Source organism: Barbus barbus (assembly GCF_936440315.1).
Source record: "Barbus barbus genome assembly, chromosome: 39".
Taxonomy (NCBI): Eukaryota; Metazoa; Chordata; class Actinopteri; order Cypriniformes; family Cyprinidae; genus Barbus; species Barbus barbus.
This window is the reverse complement of record NC_136717.1, coordinates 4,394,250-4,404,137: the sequence shown is the minus strand read 5'-3', so window position 1 is coordinate 4,404,137 and position 9,888 is coordinate 4,394,250. Positions and strand designations below refer to the sequence as shown.

The window sequence follows — 9,888 nt, the reverse complement described above, 5'->3', positions numbered from 1 at the left end:
AGTTTGGCAAAAGGTGGGCTCGAACTCGGGTCAATCGCGTCAAAAAGCATGCGCCTTACCATCTACACCACTGAAACTGATGATAAAAGATTGTCTTTTTTTAGTGTTGACTAACCCAATCGCACGTTGGTGGGTGGAATTAGTGTAAATAGCCTTTGCCAACAAGGCAGGCTATTTGCACTTAGTGTAAATACACACTCCGTTTAAGTAAATGCTAAAACAGCTTGATACTATGATTAAATAAAATTTCTCCTTTTCAGATCTACAGAATGTCACCTGCACTGATTTGTTATTTTAAGCAGTCTTATTTATTTTCATTGATTCATCTCTTGTCTTCTCAGATTTTCACACTGAGGAAAAGTTTTGCCAGGCCAGCTTTAAGGTAACTCAGAGCATCTTTATTTGCTTCCTCAGCTTCAGCGTTTTTCATAATTTCTTCAAGCTCTCGGACCCAGTTTTCTTTCCCAGCCTCCTTCAATCTGGGGATGAGGAAGTCAAGATACTGAAGAGTGAAGGCAGAGTCTGGTTTTAATGCGATCTGAGACAGATTCTTGATGGTCTTGTAAGAATTGAACAGAAGAATTAACTTTTGATCCTCAAGCTCCTGAAGATCTTTGTCAAGATCATCCATTACAACAGAAAACCTCTTGGTTTTAGTATTTTCATATTCCTTCTTTAATTCATCTGATTGCATCACAACATTCGAGGTGCTGATGATGTATTTCTTGTTATCTTTGATGTGTTTGCTGTGATGACACTTCCCAGTGCACACAGTGCAGTAGCCTTTCTTCATGACTTCACATTTGCTGGGATCAGAAGTCCACCAGCAGTCAAACTCATGACAGTTTTCTTCACAGCTGGTGCATGTTGTCACCTTCCTGTTTTTCCATGAAGCACTTTCAATGGGCACCTTCTCTTTGACTGTCTTTTTGACTGTAATAGTGCAAGTTTTACAAGTCTCAATTTTCTCCTTGTTTTCGCTCATTTCCTTCTGAATCTGAAGTATTTCAGACTTCCTTGACTCTTTCTCCTCAATTTGCAGGTTTAAGTTGCGGAAGGATGCATCTAATCGAATGCGCTCAATGAGGACATCTGAAGTCAACTCTAAACTTTTTCTGTTCTTTTCATCCAGAGACTGAAGAAATTGCTCCATATCTGCCATGCTGCTTTCCCAAGCCTCTCTTTGAGCACGAAGGTAACGGCTCTCATTGTTTTGGGCGTCAGCCTGCCGATTGTTGAATAGGAAATGCACAGGTTGGCCACTTTTGTCTCTTTTGCAGGGGATTTTAACTTTACTGATGGCATCAAGGACATTTTTGGGTGGCAGACCATCAGAGTGTGTGAAAACACAATGTTGTCCACAATGTCTTTTCCAAACAAAGACAGAATTGAACTGATAATGTAATGCTGTCTGTCTGAGAGACGATTCTTAGATGCTTGAATCACAAAACACACGGCATCAACTTCACGAACTCCAGCACTGCTCTGAAACAGAGTGGCTAAATTTGCAGCAAATTCCAGATCTTTTTCTAGTCCTCTAGTGTCTCCGTAGCCTGGAGTATCAATGATGGTGAGAGATATGGGACTCTCTACAGAACAGACCTCATACATGGTGATTTCAGAGGTTTGAGATTCTGATTGGTCTCCAGCTTCTTCTTCTTCTGTGATTTCATACCATATTTCTTCCTCAAACTTCACCTTCAGTAAGTAGTTGACCATGGTGTTGATCAGAGTCGTCTTGCCAGATCCAGTCTCTCCCACCAGCAGAACTATTTTGTTTTGCTTACTGGTGTCTTTTTTCCCAAAAGTCCATTTTCTGACTTCCCCACTTCCATCAAGCACTTTTCTCTCTGTATGTAGACGGATTCGTTTCGGAGGTCCTTGATGAATCAGAGTTGATCTGCGTGGTATAAGCCTCGGGTGTCTGTAGAATAAGAAGGCAAATGTTTCTCAGAATTTTTGTTAAGTTGACCTAAATAGTTAAATAAATAAAAACATCCAATTTGAGTTTTTCTGCTGAAATATTTAATGTTTAAATTCAGTGCTACTTGCCATCTCATTGTGATTGTTCATGATAAAATACTTTTTTTATTTTTGTACAAGTCCGTATGCAATATCCATATGCATAATTATTACATTAATGATAAACAAAATGCTGTGAATAAAAATAATCCACTAATGTCTATTGCAGATATAGATATTCATACATTTATTCATGTATGAATAACTAGGTCGCAGAAAATCTGTAGTGGTCATGGACCAGATTGGTGAGCCACCATCTTGCAGAGTTCATCTTCATCCACAATTAAACACCCTAGAACCACACAGTTAAAGGTGCAGTAGGAGATCTTGGAAAATGCTAACTTTAGCCTGATAGCACTGAACGCGAACGTCACCCTCCCTGCAAATCGTCATCCAAAGCCATGCCCCATGAACGCACACAGACCAGACAACATTACTACAATACATAACGGGCCTCATTTACGAAACGAACGTATGACAGAAAATTGGGCGTACGGTCGTTTCAACGCAAAACTTGGAATTTATCAATATAGACGTGATAAAATCTCACGTCTGGTCTCAGCTCGTGTACGCAAGTTTTTGAGTTACCTGAACTTGCACGCAGCGTAGTAAATCTGGTGGAGAATTGTAGAATGACAGCATTTTGTTAATTTTGGTTGTTTTCCTGACCGACAACCGAAGCTCATTAGTTCACTGTTTAGATCACTGACCAGTAAGATTAGAATATTATTATTATTTTTTATTCTGGGCGCTAGCTTTATATGCATGAACAGCAGTGTCAACATCAGATCGTGAGGATTCACACATAGTTGCATTACGCACCAGCAGCGCTTCTGTGAACGGAGAAAAACAGAAATTAAGTCTATAAAAGAAATAAAATAAATAGGACAACACAAAATATATAATAGGATAAGATATAATTAACAGATTAACAAAAGGAAAAAAAACAAGTATAGGCTACGCTCGTTTTTGTGCACTTAGTGCATTTTATTTATTTTCTTTATTTGATTTAATCCATCTTGCACAGGTGCCTGACTCACACACACACACACACAACATTAGTTCTAGCGTTGCCTGATATTTCAGCCATTCATCATCAAATGCAGTCAACCAAACACAAAAGTTGCACCGTTTATTTTAAAAGGTCCGCAAGCAAACATGTTTACGCATGTGAAGGATTTAACATGTATATTTTTGAACACGAGTGAAGTATAAAGCCTTGTTTAGGCTACATAATGAACAACCAAATGTTACAAATCTGGCAAAAATGGAAACATTTGTATTCTTGTGGAACAAGACAGGCTCTACAATTTTGCTTGTATGCTGTGTATAATGAATGCGACTGTAGCCTAATTTGTTTTATTTTATAGTTTAATATATCATTTTATAACTACTTATTTTTCATTCTTGTTCTGGTCTGAATACCGTTAAATTTAAATGATTTGTTGTGGAGTGAGCTGAATTAAATAGGATATAATGTTTATATTTACCGCTATTTTAATATACATATAAATTAATGTAGCCTTAGTATTTGCAATTACAAGCTTAACGGGTGTTTTTGGAGTAAAAGCTATTTCTCTTTCATGAGATTAGTTCCTCTCTTTGGCCGAGTTTAGTTTCTCTGTGTCGTAAACTCAAAAGCGAGGCTTCTAAACCGGGGTGTTTTTAGGGGCATGATATGTAAATGACAATTGTTTTCTGCTGCCACATTTATCAACATACAAGCATTTGTACGGTGAGATTGGCGGCATGAATTGGCGGCATGAATTTGTGCATATGGATCTGATCTCTTTTCTACATTAGATTGATAAATGAGGCCCCATGTGTTATTCACCTGTGAGAAAACATTATAGCACAGTTAGTAAAAGTACTACAATACCAGGAAGGAAGATTTATTAAAATGGTCACCCATTTTGTGACTCAGAGCTGAAAATTACCTACCTAACTTAAAATGGTTACAGTTCCTGCTACACACACAATTTAGGTATCTTTGTAAAGAAGACACTTTGGCCTTTACTATCCACTATCCAGAGTTGATGCTCAAAAAGATAAAAAGTTATAGACACTGAAGTGCCTTGAAAAAGATTTGTACCACACTGAATTTTTTTTTATTCTTCTCCTTTTTAGAGGGAAAATGCATACAGAGATCAGGACATACATAATTTCTCAGAAAGAAAAATAAATAAATTAATGGAAACATATACATATAGACGTGGTCAGAATTATTGGCACCCTTGGTAAATATGATCAAAGAAGGCTCTGAAAATAAACCTGCATTATTAATCATTTTGATCTTTTATTGAAAACACAAAAATCTAACCTTTCATTGAACTAAAACAATTGAAAATGGGGGAAAATCTCATTATGAAATGTTTTTCTCAAATACGTTGGACACAATTATTGGTAACCCTAGAAATTCTTATGAGTAAAATATCTCTGAAGTATATTCCCATTCATATTCACAATTTGTAGCACTCCAGGGTGATTATGAACATGAAATTATTCAGCCATGGCTTCCTGTTTCACAGAAATATAAATAGCAGGAAAAACAAAGCCCAAATTCCCTTAATCGTCCATCACAATGAGAAAAACCAAAGAACATATTTCTGATGTGCAGCAAAAGATAATTGAGCTTCACAAATTAGTGCAGTGACTTTAAGAAAAGAGCTAGAGCAGTGAAACTGCCTGGAAGTGTTATGGTTTCACTCCACGAAGGAATGCAGGACCCAGCGGGTAAATAGAAAAAACAGATCTTTAATAACAAAAGAGTTTCTGAATACAAGAAAACAATCTTCAAACAACGTTAACATAACATTACGTAACTTTAAGACGAGACAAATACATAAGGAGAACTGAGGACTTTTAAAGGGATCGGGACAAAGGAACAAACAAGATAATTAATTAAACACAGGTGACAGGACTAAACTATGATTACCAATTAACTAAACCAGGACAGGAAGAACCAAATACGGGACCAGCGGAGACGCAGGAGAGCTGGACGGGACCAGCGGAGATGCAGGAGAGCTGGACGGGACCAGCGGAGACGCAGGAGGGCTGGACGGGACCAGCGGAGACGCAGGAGGGCGCTCTTGCAGCGCGGACTCTCGGCGGCGCTCTGACAGCGTGAATTCTCGGGGTGCTCTGGGAGCGCGGATCCGTACGGGACCAGCGGGGACGCAGGAGAGCTGGGCGGAACCAGCGGAGATGCAGGAGAGCTGGGCGGAACCAGCGAAGACGCAGGAGAGCTGGGCGGAACCAGCGGAGACGAAGGAGGGCACTTGCAAGGAGCAGGCACTGGAGGGCACTTGCGAGGCGCAGTCACTAGAGGACACTTGCGAGGAGCAGGCACTAGAGAGCACTGGCGAGGAGCAGGCACTGGAGAGAGTACGGGAGCCGAGAACTCCGGGGGCAGAGCCTCATCTAATAGCCCCCCGTTTTGTGTCGGCGGAACTATCTTCGCCGCGGGCGGAAACATCATTGCCTCGGGCGGAATTCTCATCATCGTGGGCAGCGGCATCATCTTCGCCGCGAGTGGAGGAAGCTCGCGGAATATCCCTGAACCTCCCTTGCGGGGAACTAAAATTAGCCGCCTCCTCATCTTCAGTTCGGTCGTGTCTTCTGTTATGGTTTCGCTCCACGAAGGAATGCAGGACCCAGCGGGTAAATAGAAAAAAAAGATCTTTAATAACAAAAGAGTTTCTGAATACAAGAAAACAATCTTCAAACAACGTTAACATAACTTTACATAACATTACATAACTTTAAGACGAAACAAAGACATAAGGAGAACTGAGGACTTTTAAAGGGATCGGGACTGTTATGATCTTGAGATATTCTATGTATCTGAATTGTTTTTGTATTTGATCTCTTTGCTCTGAGGGGTATTCCAGAAAGCTTGGTTAACTTACCATTTGGTAAATCATAACCTCTGGGTTGATTTACCCCAAACCCGCATACCATGATTATGTCGGTTCCAAAACACCTGAGAAGAGTTAGTTTAATCAACCTCCTACTGGTCACCCAGAGTTAATGCGCGTGCATAAAGGCGTTTTCAATGGATCGCCGATTTCACGAGTCAAAATGGAAAATGACAACGAAAAAAAGAGAGCGGCATACTTTACTGAGGCGGAGTTGGAGGTTTTAATGCACGCATACGAGGAATTCAAGCCAATAATAATGAAAAAAAGCAATACGGCTGCATGGGCTAAAGAAAGAGAGTTGGCTTGGCAAAAAATAACGGACAGAGTAAATGCGTGAGTGTATTAAATTGCAAATTGCCTCCCCTTTTATTATAGTGCACAATATAGACAGCCTAGTTAAATGTTTAGCCAGGTCACCTCTGATTTTTGAACTAATCAATCATGTTAACAACTTTACAGCACTTGTTGTGAATTTCACTGACACTGTAGTAGGGTTGCTTTGTGAAAACATCTAAATGGTTAATTCTAGATCTAGTAAGACAGAAACTCACCTGTTCCCACTCATATTGGTCTGAAAAGGTAAAGAGGTGTTTCAGGTCTCGGGAGACTAGCGTAAATTGACCAACAGCGCCATCTGCTGTTTTTGGAAAAGAAATTTGCTCAATTGCACATGTGAGCAAATCATCCTGCACTCGTATGAGAAATCAGCCTGTCGCATTTGTGAGAAAGTCAAGCCAAGTTTCCTCATAAAAAAGCAAATGAGTCTCACAGTTGTAACCCACAATACATATATTTGTCCATACCTCTGCATTTTCTCTCAAAGAGTTTTGTATTTGAAAATCACTTTGCGTTTTTCTTTGCAAAGCAGATTGTGCTTATTTGCAAAACACTGGATTTGTTTGATGAATATTGGCACAAAAATCGCTCCATAAAAACACACCAGATGAGAATTTTTCTCGTCCTGACAAGTGAGCCTCAGGTGTTGCAGACTCACCCACATCTCTCAGCTACCACAGGTACATCAGGCTGTGGTGTCACAGGTGTGAAAAATGCAGTAATCGTTTTCAGTTTACTGAGTGCTTCCTTTTCACGTCGCTGTCTTTCATTTTTTAGTTTTCTTTTAAGCGCGCCGCTCCGATACCGCTTGTCCGCCATTATACTGATTAATGCGGCCGCTAGGTACAACAGTGTAAAGCCAACGCTTCGTTATCACCAATAACCAATCAGCGTAAAGCCAACGCATCGTTATCACCAATGCCAGACCAATAAATGAACCTTAATTGAAAAATAAACAAATCAAATTAACGGAAGCGGGCGGGCGGGGCCCATGGGCTCGAGCCCACTCAAGCCCATTGGTAAGTCCGGCCTTGCATGTCATCTTTCGACATAATCTAAGCTCACTCTCACCCTCCCGGCTATCTGCTATGGTTTCATCTACGCTTCTTTCCCCTAAACAGTTAACATCTCTTGATGCTAACAATGCTACTGGTACTTTCTGCTCCACTCTTACATCTCGTTTAGACACTGTCTGCCCCTTATCTTCCAGGCCAGCCCGTACCACCCCTTCTGCCCCTTGGTTGTCTGATGTGCTCCGCGAACATCGTTCTAAGCTCAGGGCTGCTGAAAGGGTGTGGTGCAAAAAAATAAAAATAATGACCTTAATGTGTATCAGTCACTCATCTCTTCCTTCTCTGCTAATGTCTCCACTCCTAAAAAGACATACTACCATAACAAAATTAATTCTTCTAACTCTCACTTGCTCTATAAAAGATTTTCCTCGCTCCTTTGTCTTCATACTCCCCTCCTTCATCAACTCTAACAGCTGACAACTTTGCCACATTCTTCATTAATAAAATCATCAGTGCACAATTTTCCACACCACAATCTGTTAAGCACATCTTACCAGCAAGCATACACTTGTTTACATCCTTCTCTTCACTCTCTGAGGCATAAGTCTCCGAACTAGTCCTTTCTAATCATCCTACTACTTGTCCGCTTGATCCTATTCCATCTCATCTCCTTCAAGCCATTTCTCCTGCAGTTGTAAATACACTCAATCACATCATTAGCTCATCCCTTCACATTGATGTTTCCCTCAGGATTTAGATAGGCTCAAATAACCCCACTACTTAAGAAACCCTCCCTTAACCCATCTCTTTTAGGGAACTACAGACCGATTTCATTGCAGCAAACACTTGAACGAGCCGCGTTCAACCAAGTCTCTGCCTTTCTCACACAGAACAACCTCCTCGACAACAACCAGTCTGGTTTCAGAAGTGGACATTCAACTGAGACTGCCTTGCTCTCAGTTGTTGTAGCCCTAAGACTGGCCAGAGCGGATTCCAGATCTTCAATACTTATCTTTCTGGATCTGTCCACTGCTTTTGACACGGTTAACCACCAGATCCTCCTGTCAACCCTATTGGCAAAGGGCATCTCAGGAACCATGCTCTGGTCTGAGATATACAGATTCGGACTATAATCTGAGGACCTTTTTTCCCATCTGAAGGATAACTTGTGTAGCACCCTGCTAAATTTATGTATTGTTTATTTTGGGTTCGTTTAACAGAAATACAATATATCCTGAAATGTGGGCCAGTTCAATTGTCCCTGGTGTGTAATACATTTTTGTATTAATACGTGTTAATGCAGTTATAAAGTGGAGGTGTTGAAATATCCTCTGTTGTGAGTAACCTTTGAACCCTCTGTCATTTTATTTTGTATTGGGTGTCCAGGTGTCAGTTTTGTTTGTTATCCAATCAGTGCCATCCAGAGAGAAATTGGGCAACCTATCGGGTTGTTGAGGGGCGGGACAAAAAAAAAAAAAAAAGAGTGACGGAAAAAAGAACCGGAGAGACAGTTACAAGCTAAAGTTAGTTCTAAGTTCTATATGATTGATATTACTGGTCATCGAAGTTAAGAGCTAAGGGGGGATTTTTTTTCCCTTGGTTTTTGTCAGTGTGTAACCCTGTTAAAACGGGAGGGTGAGTTTTGTTTTGGAGCTAGTTAAAGGGTCACGGAGATTCTACTGAAGTGAAATTAACACCATAGCCATGTGCGAACTGCTACTACATAGCCAGAAATCCACTTTGCCACCGAGTCTCTGAGTGAGTATGGACATTGTGAACTAAAATGAAATTGACATTTTTTTGGACAAGATATAGTTAAGCTCATTCGATTTTGTGAACTTTTGGCTAGTGTGCGTCAGATGCTGCCACCCATGTTGCTGCAATAGATGTGCTCAGGATTCGAGCCGTAGGCCGGAGGTGTAGCGTTTGCACATGGACGGACGGAGCTTCAGGACGGGTTTCCTCATTGCGTATCTCACCATTGGGCGGAACGGTTTGGATAGACGGTCACTATAATCTTTCTGTTACCAAGGAATCGTGAGTACAGACAATATTAATTGAAATGTTTCAACCGAGCTCCAACAAGCGCGCCAACGTTGTGGTACCACAAAAGAAAGAACTGAGACATACAAGTGAAAAAAACCCCGGGGTATTGTTCATTGTCATTTCATTTGGAACATGAGGACATGTTAAAAGGTTATCTCACCTAGTTCTGAAAAAACAATATAAATACATTTGAGTATAGCATTCAATCGTTGTGGTCTGATATTTGAGTGTGTGCGATTGAAATGTGATTGGTGTGATTTTTAGTTCATTTTTGTAAATAAGGGCTATAGTGGCTAAGTATATGTGCATGGGAGATTTATGCTCACAGTAAAAAAAAAAAACACAAACGAACACAGTACAGCTATATGTAAGATAACCAGGCCTCTCTACACTCTAGCCAGAGTCGCCTGCCCGAAGTTTTAGTTGCTGTGAATACATTCTGAGTTAAAATTTTAGTAACCTCTCACCAATTCATTCCCCATGCATACGATAACTCTTTACACAAAATAAAAAAAATGGAACTGGGTAGGGGGGTTACACTTGTTTTTTGT

General features: G+C 40.5%; 1 pseudogene across 1 annotated transcript; it reads right to left on the bottom strand.

The window, feature by feature from the left end:
- Positions 1–337: 337 nt before the first annotated feature.
- LOC306858515 lies at positions 338–2,425 on the bottom strand (annotated as a pseudogene). Its single transcript has 2 exons — positions 2,397–2,425; positions 338–1,924 (listed from the first exon to the last, which is right to left on the bottom strand). The product of its transcript is annotated as an uncharacterized misc_RNA (transcript).
- Between the last annotated feature and the right edge of the window lie 7,463 nt (positions 2,426–9,888).